This window comes from Mirounga leonina, unplaced genomic scaffold (assembly GCF_011800145.1).
Source record: "Mirounga leonina isolate KUSES-001 unplaced genomic scaffold, KU_Mleo_1.0 Mir_82, whole genome shotgun sequence".
In the NCBI taxonomy this organism is placed as follows: domain Eukaryota; kingdom Metazoa; phylum Chordata; class Mammalia; order Carnivora; family Phocidae; genus Mirounga; species Mirounga leonina.
In genome coordinates this window covers 46,844,563-46,851,315 of record NW_023270825.1, presented here as the reverse complement: position 1 = coordinate 46,851,315, position 6,753 = coordinate 46,844,563, and the positions used below count along the sequence as shown (strand labels likewise).

General features: G+C 37.3%; 1 pseudogene; it reads right to left on the bottom strand.

The window, feature by feature from the left end:
* Positions 1 to 1,279: 1,279 nt before the first annotated feature.
* On the bottom strand, positions 1,280 to 1,759 carry LOC118002119 (annotated as a pseudogene).
* Positions 1,760 to 6,753: the final 4,994 nt, after the last annotated feature.

Sequence of the window (6,753 nt, the reverse complement as noted above, 5' to 3'; positions counted from 1 at the left end):
TCAGTGCTTCCATGGAGGTGTAAAATCTGATCACTCCGATGGAAAATGCAGTTCTACCACATACTGAATAGATACTTAATGAGCAAGAATGACAAGAGTTGTAATGAAGAATCCTGTGTATATAATAGTAGCTTCCATTCACGAGGGTTCTTTTTTCTCCACATATTGGCCAACATTTATCTCATCTCTGAGTCTAGTCATTCTGACAGGTGTAAGGTGATACCTCATTGTGGTTTTGATTTGCATTTCCCTGAGGATGAGTGACATTGAGCATCTTTTCATGTGTCTGTTGGCCATTTGGATGTTGTCTTGGGAAAATTGTCAGTCAGGTCCTCTGCCCATTTTAAGCGGATTATTTGGGTGTTTTTGGTGTCAACTTGTATAAATTCTTTAATATGTTTTGGATATTAGCCCATTACTGGATAGATCATTTGCAAATATCTTCTCCCATTCAATAGGTTGCCTTTTCATTTTGTCGGTGGTTTCCTTCACTGTGCAAAAGCTTTTTATTTTGATGTAGTCCCAACAGTTTATTTTGCTTTTGTTTGAGGAAACGTATCTAGAAAGTGTTGCTAATGCCAATGTCAGAGAAATTACTGCCTATGTTTTCTTCTAGAAGTTTTATGTTTTCAGGTCTTACATTTAGGTCTTTAATCCATTTTGAGTTTATTTTTATGTATGGTATGAGAAAGTGGTCCAATTCCATTTGTAAATGATGCTTTTGAAAGCAGTTTTCTGTCAAGTGTGTCCTTATTCAGCCCAGTGCATCAAAGGCATAGTTCTGGATGCAATTACATTATGAGATTAACATTAAAATAAACATTTTGACTCATTTTAGGGTTACCCAGGATATTCTGATCCATCACAACAGTTAAAGGTAGAAGTCTTTCAGTAAGTTATTTTTTCCATTTTATTGAGGTATGATTGACCAAACAAATTACTTTTGTTAGGGCTCTTTTATTAATAAAATAATTGACCTGGGGTGGAATTTAAATGAGTGGTCCTAACAGTAAGTTTATAGTTGTCAAAGTAAAATTTTAAGTATCTTACTTGCAGATTTAGATTTGTATTGTATATCTAGCAACTTTTGCATTTGTTTTAAAAACCATTAAAACAAGAACAACAAATTTAAATTGGAACTTTGATAATATATAAGTAGTAAGGTCAAATTCAATACTTGAACAGATCTAAAATATATCCTTTTTTTTTTTCCCATATCATTATTTTTAACGTCCAGCATTTACAATACGAGGGCCAGAGCTTTCTCCCCAATTCAAGTTTATAAATTCTCAATTGGCTTGTGAGGCCAATAGGAATACTTCTTGTCTAATTTGGTTTCTGGGAAGACTTCATTCAGGTCCTCAATGGTCATCTGATCAAATGGAATTATGTTCCTCATCTTCTCCAGCTCTTTTTCATATTCCTCAATCCTGGCCTTTGAGAGAGACATAAACTCGGCACAACTTTTCACATCTTTTTCTTTAGCATCCAACTGAACAGTATATTTATCCTCTGGCACAGGAACCTTCAGGGCATTAAACTTCTTCTCAAAGTCATCTACCAAACCAGCCTTCGCCACATTGGCCTTGTAGTAAGCCCAGTCGATAGCAGGTGGTTTCTCAGGGAGAGCAGCCAACCTGGAGGTAAGTGTCTCATTCCAGGATTTCAGGGAGTTAACAATGGCCTTCTGGTTTCAGGGTATGATCTCCCCAAAAGCTACCCAGTCAATGGTTTTTAGAACAAGTTTTCACACAGCCATCTTGAGATCCTTCACCGACCCCAGCGGCCCATATATCCTTTCTTTTAATGATTGTTTCTTTTGAGTCATTAATTACAAATGGTAGTAATATCAGTATTGTGGCCATTAATGAAATCAGCTATCTCTCTACCTATCTGGCTGTGTGTGATATTATTTTTACGCCTATTTTGGTTGTGTTTTGATAGACTGGTTGTATCCTGAAAATGAAAATATGAAAAATGAAAATATAAGAAGTCAATTAACCAAATAGAGGTTAGATTCTCTGAAATTTCTTTCAAATCTAAATTAAGAGTCAGTTTTGAACTGAGTGAAAATATACTTAATTTTGAAGAATAACTTAAGTACTTTTAAAAAACTTTCCTAGGTTCAGTGTTGTTAATACAGCAAGTCACAGAAATAAGGTTGCCAGTGGATTGGAATATATTAAGTTCAGTACTTAGGAAGATTCAGCTTATTGCTACCTGGGCATTCTGAAGAAAATTTCTCTAAACTTCAGATGTTTCTGCTTCCACAGAAGCATACATACTGTATACTTGGTTGGAAAATTTAAATGTAATCAACTTTATCTCCCCGCCCCAATGTAACTAATACTCCTGAAACAATTTTAACAAATCCTCTGTTCTGTGAACATGTTTCACATTCCATCTGTTGGTTTAAGAGTCAGCTCAAATCCCTTAAGTCCTTTCTTTCTGGCCCACAATTGTGGTTTTTTTTTTAAACTAAACTAAAATGTAGGTTTTCATCATTCCCTGGCAGTTAAATCACATTCTGTCTTGTAATATTTCTTCTCACATTTATTATACCAATTAACTGAGTGACACAGAGCAAATCACAGTACATCCCGTGGCCTCAATTTATGAGTTAAGTGATTTCTGGGGTTCTCTGCCTTTAACAAGATAGTCACTGTATTCATAAATTGTCTCTAAAGCCTGATTGTCATCACCTTGAGCCCTGGAAATAGTTTGAAACAAAGCATACTGTTGTGCAGAGACTTGGCAGAAGTCAGGAGACCTGGCCTCAAGTCTTTTCTCCGCCCCTGACTAGGAATGTGACTACTACCTCTCTCCACTGATTTTTCATTTTTGTGAAATCAGTGTAAGTCGAGTAGTATAGTTGTTGGATAAATTACTTTGAGGAAGTTCTTGAAATGAACAATGAAGTTATTTGCAACTTTAGTTTCCTGGGCAGGTTTCCTACAATATTAATGCCATGGGAATGAAGACAGTTGAATAGTCAAGTTGTTCTTGTTGACAGTAAACTGTGGGTGTCACTAGGCACCAACTTGGGTCCTCCCGTCTACTGAGGTGGGGGAACAGGAAAAGAAAAAGGCTATTCTGCCTTCACTATCATTGCAAACACTGATGCCTACTCTACTCTCTAACATTCATGTCCTTCACATCAGAACCCAGATTTTCCATTCTCCATCTTTTTCTCTTCAGCCATGTGCTTCAAGATAAGCTGACTCCCTCCTCACCTACTAGGGTTGAGCTTGGATTATTAAGACACATGTGGGGTGCCTGGGTGGCTCAGTTGGTTAAGCGCCTGCCTTCGGCTCAGGTCATGATCCTGGAGTCCCGGGATCGAGTCCCGCATCGGGCTCCCTGCTCGGCGAGGAGCCTGCTTCTCCCTCTGACCCTCCCCCCTCTCATGTGCTTGCCCTCTCTCATTCTCTCTCAAAAAATAAATTAATTAAAAAAAATCTTTAAAAAAAAAAAAAAAAGACACATGTGGTCCAGCTTGAGCCAGTGAGGAGGTAGGGGCTTCTTCTCATAAGGTCTCGGCTTAAAAATAAGGACTCAAAGGAGATGTCTTTTTCTTTTGGAGTTGGCCATTTTCTTAGAATTTTGTGACCATCTCAGAGCCTGAGGATGGAATGAACAGACAGGAGGGCAGAGCCAAGGGAATCAGAAAAGCAAAGCTAGAGCTTTGCCAAGAGCACATCCTACCTCCAGACATCTTGTTATATTAGAGATAATTTTTCTTATTACCTAACCGTGTTGAATAAGGCTTTTCAGTTACTTGTAACTAAAGTATCATTATGGTTCTCACCTTTCTGGACTTTGTGAACAATGGTGTCTTGATTTGGCCTAACTCGGCTCAATTCCATGTAACTTTCAGATTGCTCACCTCAAGCTATGGTTTACTTTTCTTCCTGTGACATTCCAAGGTCAGGAAAAAGAGTTATCTTTATATATGTGGTTGAAACTAATGGGATAAGTCAGTTGTACTCTAAACAGACTTGGTAGTGAAAGGTTAAGTGAATATAGTTTTCATTTTGGGGAGCTATATTTTTTTCTTTAATTTTGCTCACATTTTATTACATTAGTGTTAGGATCTGTAAGCATTAGAGGTGAAATCCTGGAAGCTAAAAATAGTGTGTTGAGTGTAAGTATAGCTAGCTATTTAGTGTTAACTCAGGCTTTGAGCCTAAAATAGCCTTGTTTGGCTTGTAAAATACTCTTACTTGGATTTTGTGTTTAGTGAGCAAATTTCTATTTTCATTTTTGACAGTAACTTGAGTTTTCCACTGAGGATGAGAACAATATAAGTTTGAAGATGGTAAAGAAGGAATTATTTTGCCATTCTGTCTCATTTGAGGAGGAGCAAATAAAGGATGAGGTAGTAAAGGGTGAAGTTTGTTTATGTCTTCTGGAATGTTTCTTTTCTAAGTTTATTGTTTGTTTATTACCAAGATTAAATGAAAATGTGAAAATGTCAATCATAACTTAGCACGTGCAAACAGCTTGATATGGAAGGTTTCTAATCTGATGTTTATGAAAGGGGATTCCAGCAAATAACCGTACTGCTTAATAGACTGTAACTTGCATTGTAGTTTGAAAAACCTGTCAAGAATGCACTTTTTTTGAAGTGCGAGCTCCTTGTCAATGCATGCCTAGATGCCTCATTGTTGGGGGGAGCCGGACTCCTTGCTAACTTTGAGTTCTATGCTGTATATAAAAATTTTTAGTTATGTTCACTGTTCAGGTATGAATCCAAGTTGTTAAATGGCTCCAGCCTTCAGGCTGATTTTTAATCTGAGGATATGCAAATTGTGTAAAATGATGTGTTACTTATTCTCACCCTTGGATATGAACTTCCAGGGAGATTATAGTATACAAAGACAAGACACTGATGAGTTTTTCATTAAAGGGCTATCTTTTATTCTGTGATTATAGCCTTCTTAATGTTTTAAAATGAAAAATGCCAGATTTTTAAAAATGACCTTACTTTAGTAAAGTTAAGAATTGACAGTCTCTTGTGAGTATCTTAAATTTGGAGAATTTTACTGGACCATAAAATTTTGAAGTCTGGGAACCACTCATCTTTTCCAAGATGAGTAAACTGAAGTTTCTTCCCTAGACAGCTCATGAAGGGCAAATAGTAAGAATTCCAATCTTCTCACAGTTGATTTCTTCTTTCTTCATAAAATTTTCTCTGAGTGGAGTTATTGGAAGCTATGCCATGTTATACAACGGCAAGCTTAAATGTTCTGTTCACATTGTTAAATAGAACCCAAGTCTGATCAAGCAGGGCTGTTGGCTTATAGGAGATCTATCCAGTCACAGTTTGTATTTACTGTGCCATGTAAGCCTGTAGTAACCTCATTTTTCTGTGTCTCTGTGTTATGTTGGAATCATCAAGGAGAATAATTGAATTTTAGCTTCATCAGTAACATTTCCACCTGTTCATATAGGGAGATCAAATTAAATCTGATATTGGTGCTAAGGAATAGAAAGTGCACCAGTTGGGTACACTGAGGGTCTGTAACATTATTTTTTTCTGGTTGAAGCATCATTATTATATATAGTAATGAGAAGTACCCAAGTTAAGTTCATGTCAGTCACATTCTGTCCTGGCACCTCGTACAAGAGCTCAAGAAATGTTTGCTCAGTATATTTACTTAGCTGGTTACCACTGATCTTGAGGTAGACAAAGAAAGCTCTGACTTTGCACAAAACAGTTTTTATTAGAATATTTTCCATTTTATTTCACTAATAATACTCTGTCCTATGATCCCCATGAATTTACCTTATCTCTCCTGTGAGGTATTGTTAAGAACACTTTACTCATGGGGTGCCTCGGTGGCTCAGTTGGTTGAGCATCTGCCTTTGGCTCAGGTCACGATCCCAGGGTCCTGGTATGAGCCCTCCGTCCCCAGAGCGGGGAGTCCGCTTGTCCCTCTCCCTCTGACATTTCCCCTGCTCATGCTCTCTCTTGCTCTCTCTCTCAAGTAAATAAATAAAATCTTTAAGAAAAAAAAGCACACTTTACTCGTGTGTACTGCTGTAGAGTTTACAAAGTGCTTTCACAAGCTTTGTCTCATTTGACTTACCACATCCTTAACGAGTGGACAGGGCAACTATTATTATTATTTTACTGATAAGGAAATTGAAACCCAGGCCAAAAGACCTGCTTGAGGTTACACAACCATTAAGGGGGTGGATTTAAGACTTGAACCTAGGTTCACTTAACTTTAGTAGAGTTCAGTGTTTCTCAGATTATCTTTAGCTCACTAGTCCCACAAGATGTTTCATGAAGAGTCTCATGGTACAATGAGTTAGGGAAAGTTTGTATATGCTGTTCCTTCTGGATGTTCGTAGTACAGACTAAATCCCTGTACCAGTAAGACCAGTTTACCTTTGTTTAACCTGATGCTTCCCTATAGAACCTCTTTTTAAATTAACATTCTTTAAACATCTCAAGGTATTAGTTTTCCTTAGTTTCCTTAAAGTACACTTTGGGGGAGTGTTAGTATAGGAACTTCGATACCATGCTACCCTCATCTTATATGGGGCTTTTCTTTATGGTACCTCATAATTTAAGCTTCTTACTCAATTGTTGAATGCTGGCTTCCTGAAAATATACCAAAATAATCCTGTTGATTAAGCAAAGCTGAGTTTATTCTTTACTATGGTTAGGACAATCACTTCATTGACAGAATCTTAGTATACTGTGTTCTGGAGAGAGGGAGAGCAAAGGCAGATTATTTGAGT